The sequence below is a fragment of the Myotis myotis genome, unplaced genomic scaffold (assembly GCF_014108235.1).
Source record: "Myotis myotis isolate mMyoMyo1 unplaced genomic scaffold, mMyoMyo1.p scaffold_m19_p_5, whole genome shotgun sequence".
In the NCBI taxonomy this organism is placed as follows: Eukaryota; Metazoa; Chordata; class Mammalia; order Chiroptera; family Vespertilionidae; genus Myotis; species Myotis myotis.
The window spans coordinates 49,214,331-49,221,088 of NW_023416357.1; the positions used below are offsets into that span (position 1 = coordinate 49,214,331).

Sequence of the window (6,758 nt, forward strand, 5' to 3'; positions counted from 1 at the left end):
AGTCCAGGGGGAGAGCTTGCCTTGGCCATGGCTGACTCCCCTCGTTTTGAATAATGTCATTAGGCAGAATAATGGTCCCCCAAATCACTGTAAACTGTGAATAAGTTACAAGACAAAAGAGACTTTGCAGATGTGATTAAGGTGTGAGATGCAGGGGATTAACCTGGGCCCAATCTAATCATACAGTCTTTAAAAGGAGAAGAGGAGAAAGGTGATATGAAAAGGGCTTACCCTGCTGTTGTTAGCTTTGAATACGGAAAAAGAGGGCCACAAGCCAAGGATTGTGGTGGTGGGTCTCTGGAAGTTGTGAACAACCCTCTACTGAACAAACAAAATGCAAATGAGGACCTTGTTCCTGCAACCAAAGGAACTGAATTCTAACAACAATACCAATGAACAGAAAATGAATTTCTAGAGCTTCCGGAAAGACACAGCCCTGCTGACGGTTGGATTTTAGTCCAGTGACCTGTACCACACTTCTGACTTCCAGAACTGAGAACTGTAGGACAAATTCGTGTTGTTTTAAGCCACTAAATTTCTGGTGATCTGTTATAATGACAACAGAAAGTTAATACGCCACTTGTTTGTGCTTCCTTATGGGATTCCTTCATGAGTGAAGTGGTCCCAGCAGTTCCAACCTCCTTCCTCTTGTCTTAATGACATGTAAAAAGAAAGGGCCTCTTCCCCAATAAATACTAGAAAGATTCTTGGCAGTGGATCATGTGCCCATCCTTGAGCAGTCACTGTGGCTGGGGGTGAATTTATTAAACCACAAGTTTATATCAGACCCTTTCAAACCATACGAAGTGAGATAAGGGAGAAGGGATTTCCATAAGAGTAACTAGGGTACAGAGAATTAATGCTGGACAGTCCTAAAAAAGTGTTCACTAGCTTGGAAAGATCTCAGTTAAGCAAATATAAACAGTTTTACTCACCAGGATTTCTTAGAGCCTGATATATATATTCTTCCTATTTTCCCAAATGTGTTAGTTTTGTATTGTTGCTGTAAAAAATCACCACATATTTTAGCGGCTTAAAAAATACACATGTATTATTTTATAGTTCGGGAGGTCAGAGGTCCAAAATGGGTTGGCATGCCTGCAATGCTTCTGGAGGCTCTGGGGAAGAATCTTTTTTTTTTTTTTTTTCTATGAGACTATTGCTTTTTTGAGCTTCTGGAAGTTGCATTCTTTGGCTAGTAGAATCTCTCTCCATCTTCAAATCTCTCTTTCTCTGTGTGTGACACTAATCTTCTGCCTCACTGAGCTTATATTGGGCTTATATTAAGTGCATCTGGATAGATCTCTCCATGCCGGGAGCCGGTCCATCCTTGCTGTTTCAAGGGACCTGGCATATATGGCATATTGTTCTTAATATGTTTGCTCACCTTCTTGGCACTATGTGTTTTAACCAAGGTCTCCTCTCTGAGAAAGGTTGTTTCCCCAGGTAGGGATTTTCCCCTGAAGTTAGGGAGGGAATAAAACCTCTTAACTAAGTGCCAGGCGGGTAATTAATCACTTTAACTACGAACAATCGTGCTTAAGCTACATAATCTTTACTCCCTGGAATGAAGATAAGAAACGCCCTAACCTTTGTAATAGAGATTGATAGGATTGAATCAACTGGTATAAATACAGATGCAACAAGACAGCAAGAGACAGAACTTAGAATACAGAGCTTAGAACACAGAACTAAGAAGACAGAACCTACACAGAACCTACAGACAGAAGAACTTCGCTGGAGAGAACATGGCAAAAGATCCTGGACTGAACCTGACTACAGAAATTGGCAAGAGAACCTGACTAGAACCTGGTGACTGAACCTGGCTGGATAACCTGGACAGAACCTGGCTGGAGAACCTAGCGAGGGAACATGGCTACAGAACCTGGCTGGGGCTCCGGACCAGAACCTCTCTGGAGATCCAGACCAGAACTTGGCTGGAGATCCTGGCTGGAGATCCTGGCTGGGCTGCTGATCAGCTGAATGCTGTCTCCGTGTCGTTCCTTCTTCGCTGACTCCGTCCTCACCTATGGGGAACCCCTGGACCTGCTGGGGCTGGACCCCGGCATCTCCATCCAAGTCTCATACATGTAATCACATCTGCAAAGTCCCTTCTGCCATATAAGGTAACATATACACAGGTTCTCGGGTTAGGACATGGACATCTTCAGGGGCCATTGTTCTGTCTACCACAGCAGACTTATTTGATCACATAAAATAAGAGTCAGAAAACGATAGCCGGTGGGCCAGATTCAATCTATTGCCTGTTTTTATACAGTTCCCCAACTAAGAATGTTTTTGATGTTTTAAAAGGGTTGTGTAAAAAATAACACAAAGGAAAATATGTTATAATTGAGCTAGCATTGCCTAAAATATTTACAATCTAGCTATTACAGAAAAGTTTGCCAAATCCTAATATAAAGTGTTTTATAGGATTAGTGCTTCTTGGAACACATGTAAGAAATAATTCGTTGAGATGATTAGTTTAGTTTCTTTCCCCCTCTACCGTTTTATTCATACATTAAATGAACATTTACTGAACACCCATTTATACTAGGTGCTGTCCGAGGCACTGGGGATATAAAAATATGAATCAGCCCTAGCTGGTTTGGCTCCGTGGATAGAGTATTGGCCTGTGGACTGAAGGGTCCTGGGTTCAATTCCAGTCAAGGGCATGTACCTCAGTGGCAGCCTCTGCCCTGGTTGGGGCGTGTGCAGGAGGCAACCAATCGATGTGTTTTTCTCACATTGATATTTCTCTCTGTCTTTCCCTTTCTCTTCCACTCTCTCTAAAAATCAATGAAAAAATATCCACAGATGAGGATTCAAAAAAATATGAATTATAGCCTCTGCCCTCAAACCACTTACAGTCCATTAGAAAGCTATCCTATCTAATAAAAGAGAAACATGGTAATTGGCATACGACCGCTACCCTTCCCATTGGCTAATCAGGGAAATATGCAAATTAGCTGTCAGCCAAGATGGCGGCCGGCAGCCAGGCAGCTTGAGACTAACATGAGGCTTGCTTGCTTCAGTGATGGAGGACTCCAACGTTCCCTGCCTGCCGCTGTAGGCCTCTGAGCTGGCAGTTTGAAACATAGTTACAAAAATAGAAGCTAAACAAAACCCCAGAAACCAGCTTTCAGCTAGCCTGGATCTCAGACCCGGAGTTGATACAGAGTTTCGATTGTAGAACCTAAACAAACCAGATACCTGCTTTCAGGAGCGGAGGCCTAAGAGCTGGAGCCTCAGAGCTAAAGCTGGCCCAGAATAAAAAAGAAAAAAAAGAAAAAAAGGAGCAGTTGGGAGCTTCAGTCCCAGCCTGAAACAGCCCTCAGTCCCTCACCCAGATTGGCCAGGCACCCCAGTGGGGACCCCCACCCTGAAGGGTGTGTGACCAGCTGCAAACAGCCATCATCCCCTCACCCAGGCTGGCCAGGCACCCCAGTGGGGACCCCCACCCTGATCCGGGACACCCTTCAGGGCAAACCAGCCAGCCCCCACCCATGCACCAGGCCTCTATTCTATATAGTAAAAGGGTAATATGCCTCCCAGCACCGGGATCAGCGGAGCCACGAGGTCTCCTGGCACCGGGATCAGCATGACAGGGGGCAGCGCCCAAACCCCCTGATCGCCCTATGGCTCTGTGTGTGACAGGGGGCGGGGCCACAACCTCCCTATTGGCCCTGCTTTGTGTGTGACAGGGTGCGGCGCTCCAACCCCCCTACCCCACGGGCCCTGCTCTGTGTGTGACGGGGTAGAGCCATAACCTCCCCATCAGCCCTGCCCTGAGTGTGACAGTGGCGGCGCCCCAACCCCCTGATCGGCCCTGCTCTGTGGGTGATAGAGGATGGCGCCCCAACCCCCTGATCTGCCCTGTTCTGTGCATGACAGGGGGGAGCTCCCCAACCTCCTGATCGGCCCTGCTCTGTGTGTGACAGGGGGCAGCGCCCCAACACCCTGATTGACCCTGCTCTGTGCATGACAGGGGGGAGCTCCCCAACCCCCTGATTGGCCCTGCTCTGTGCGTGACAGGGGGTGGCGCCGCAACCTCTCCATCGACCCTGCCTTGAGTGTGACAGGGGGCGGCGCCCCAATCCCCCAATCGGCCCTACCCTGAGCGTGACTGAGGGTGGCATCGCAACCTCCCAATCCGCCCTGCTCTGTGCATGACAGGGGGCGGTGCCCCAACTCCCCAATCGGCCCTGCTCTGAGCCCGACCAGGGGCTGCACCTAGGGATTAGGCCTGCCCTTTGCCACCCGGGAGCAGGCCTAAGCCAACAGGTCGTTATCTCCAGAGGGGTCCCAGACTGCGAGAGGACACAGGCCGGGCTGAGGGACGCCCCCCCACCCCTAGTGCACAAATTTTTGTGCACCGGGCCTCTAGTATTAAAATAAGTGCAAACAGATGCTTCGGGCTGTATGACAGTTGCCTGGGTAGGGTTCAGTGGCATATAGAAAACACATTTTGGTGTGAGTGCTTAGTCCATGTCCCTTCCCTGAGAACGTTCCACTTTAGGCAGTTGGACAAATGCAGTGATTTCTGTAATATGAGACCCTGCCCTGTGACCACTGGTTATTGGGCCAGATTGACACCCATTCTAAAGCAGACTTTCCCCCCAAGGAATTAAGTGAGCAATTACAGGCATTAGCCAGTGTCTTCTGGAAGCAATACAAAATTGGAATAGAAATGTGTTATGGTCTGAATGTTTGTGTGCCCCCCACTCAAATTCATATGTTGAAATCCTAACCCCTAAAGATGATAGTATTAGAAGGTGAGGCCTTGGAAGGGTGATTAGGCAATGAGGGTGGAACCCTCATGAGTGGGATTAGTGCTCTTGGAAAAGAGACTCCACAGAGCTCTCTTGCCCCTTCCATTATGCGAGGAAACAGCAAGGGCAGATTATGAACCACGGAGAGAGCCTTCATTAGAACGTGACCATAGTGGTGTCTTGATCTTAGACTTCCCAACCTCCAGAACTGTGGGAAATAAACTTCTGTTGTTTATAAGTCACTCCGTCTGCGGTATTTTGTTATAGTAGCCTGAACTAACTTAGACACCACACTTGCCCTCATGTGCTCAGAGATACTGAAAAGTCAGTGTGAAAAGAACAAAAATTATAAGCAGATGCACAGAGAGAGGAAGATGCCATGCAGCCCTGGGTGGAGTCTTTTATGTGCTCCAGTTCTTGGTAACCACTACCCATGGAGTTGGAGCTGGGTACCTGAGACTGCCCGGTACACCAGGCATGAAATCTTTAGTTCCTGTTTACATGGCAGAATCCCAGAGGAGTGGCTCTGTTGGCTGGGACTCTGGCAACTATTATGGAAATATTTCAAATGGAAATATTTCAAGAATTTAGTCAGTGCTATGTCTATATTTGAGCATAGCTGCTTATATCCTTGTAATAAAGCTTTAACTTTCATTGAAAATAATTGAAGTGAGTTTCTATTACTTACAAACAAATAATCCCCAAGAAAGGGAGGGATCTTAAAGAAGAAAGGAATACATTCTATCTAGGAGTTAAAGAAAAATGTTTAGTGCACCACCTGAGCTGAGTTAGGAGGGTTGAGAAAATGTGTGCCATGGAAGATGTAAGGGATGTAGTTGAAGCAGCATGAACAAGGGTAGACGCACAAAATGGCCAGCCATTATGTTAGGAGTTGTGCTGCAAAGACAAGCACAGCAGATACAGTACCAGTCTTCACAGAGCTTAAAGCCTAGTGAGGAAGATGGATATACTTACAATTACAACAAAATGTGACAAGCATCTATGCTAATCTTCTCTGTATCGTTCCAATTTTAGTAAATGTGCTGCCGAAGCGAGCACAGACAAGCATCTATGATAGGAAAAAATGTGACAAGTATTTATGATAGAAAACACAAATTTCTGACAAAACACGTACTTTACTCAAACTTTGGGGTTCAGGGAAGTTCTCCAGGACTAGAGTTAGAAACAAAAAATGATGGCAGGTGCCATGGGTTGGAGCATGGAGGAAGGATTCCAGGTGGGAGAAACATCATGTGGAGAGACCCTGAATTATGTTCCTTCTGCTTAAGACACCTAGGGTGGTGTCTTTCCCCTGCATCAAACCTCAGCTTTTATAGGTTTTAACACAAATATTTTAGTGTATCACATGTAATTCTACTTATATGATTAGAGAACATAAAGATTGGGAACAAGCTGGAGGAAAGTCACCATGCATATAATCTAAGAAATTGCCACCATAATTTAAAACTCCTTTGCAAAAGCAGTAAGTCTGCATTTAATGTATATCATGATATATATGCATATATATGCTGATCTGGTGTTTTAGTGTCTTAATAGTAACTGCTTGTGAAGGTGCATACTGGGAACAAAGAATATAGCATTTTTAAAATTGATGCTAGCATTGTGTCATCAAATTGAGAGTAAATGCAACAAGAATATTTTTTTCATATTTTCAATATTATAGTGCCACTGACATCATTATCCATTGGTCATATTAATCTCAAATCCACGATGCATTTTTATGATCTGTATAATGGAAAAAGTGTTCAAAGATGTGATAATGTACAGCTTCATTTGGGTATTTATTATCTGATTATCGTAATGTGCATCTTTTATAAAGATTCTGATCTTGAAAACAATATGTACTTTTCTTATAATATTGTACCACACCTGAATGTGCTGAATGTACCTATAGAGAATTCTCTTTGTATTCTGGGGTCTATGTAAAAACCCATTTGCATCTAACCAATAAAACACACAAGAAAG

At 45.1% G+C, this 6,758-nt stretch overlaps 1 pseudogene; it reads right to left on the reverse strand.

Moving 5' to 3' along the window:
- Window positions 1-5,733: 5,733 nt before the first annotated feature.
- LOC118657166 lies at window positions 5,734-5,831 on the reverse strand (annotated as a pseudogene).
- Window positions 5,832-6,758: the final 927 nt, after the last annotated feature.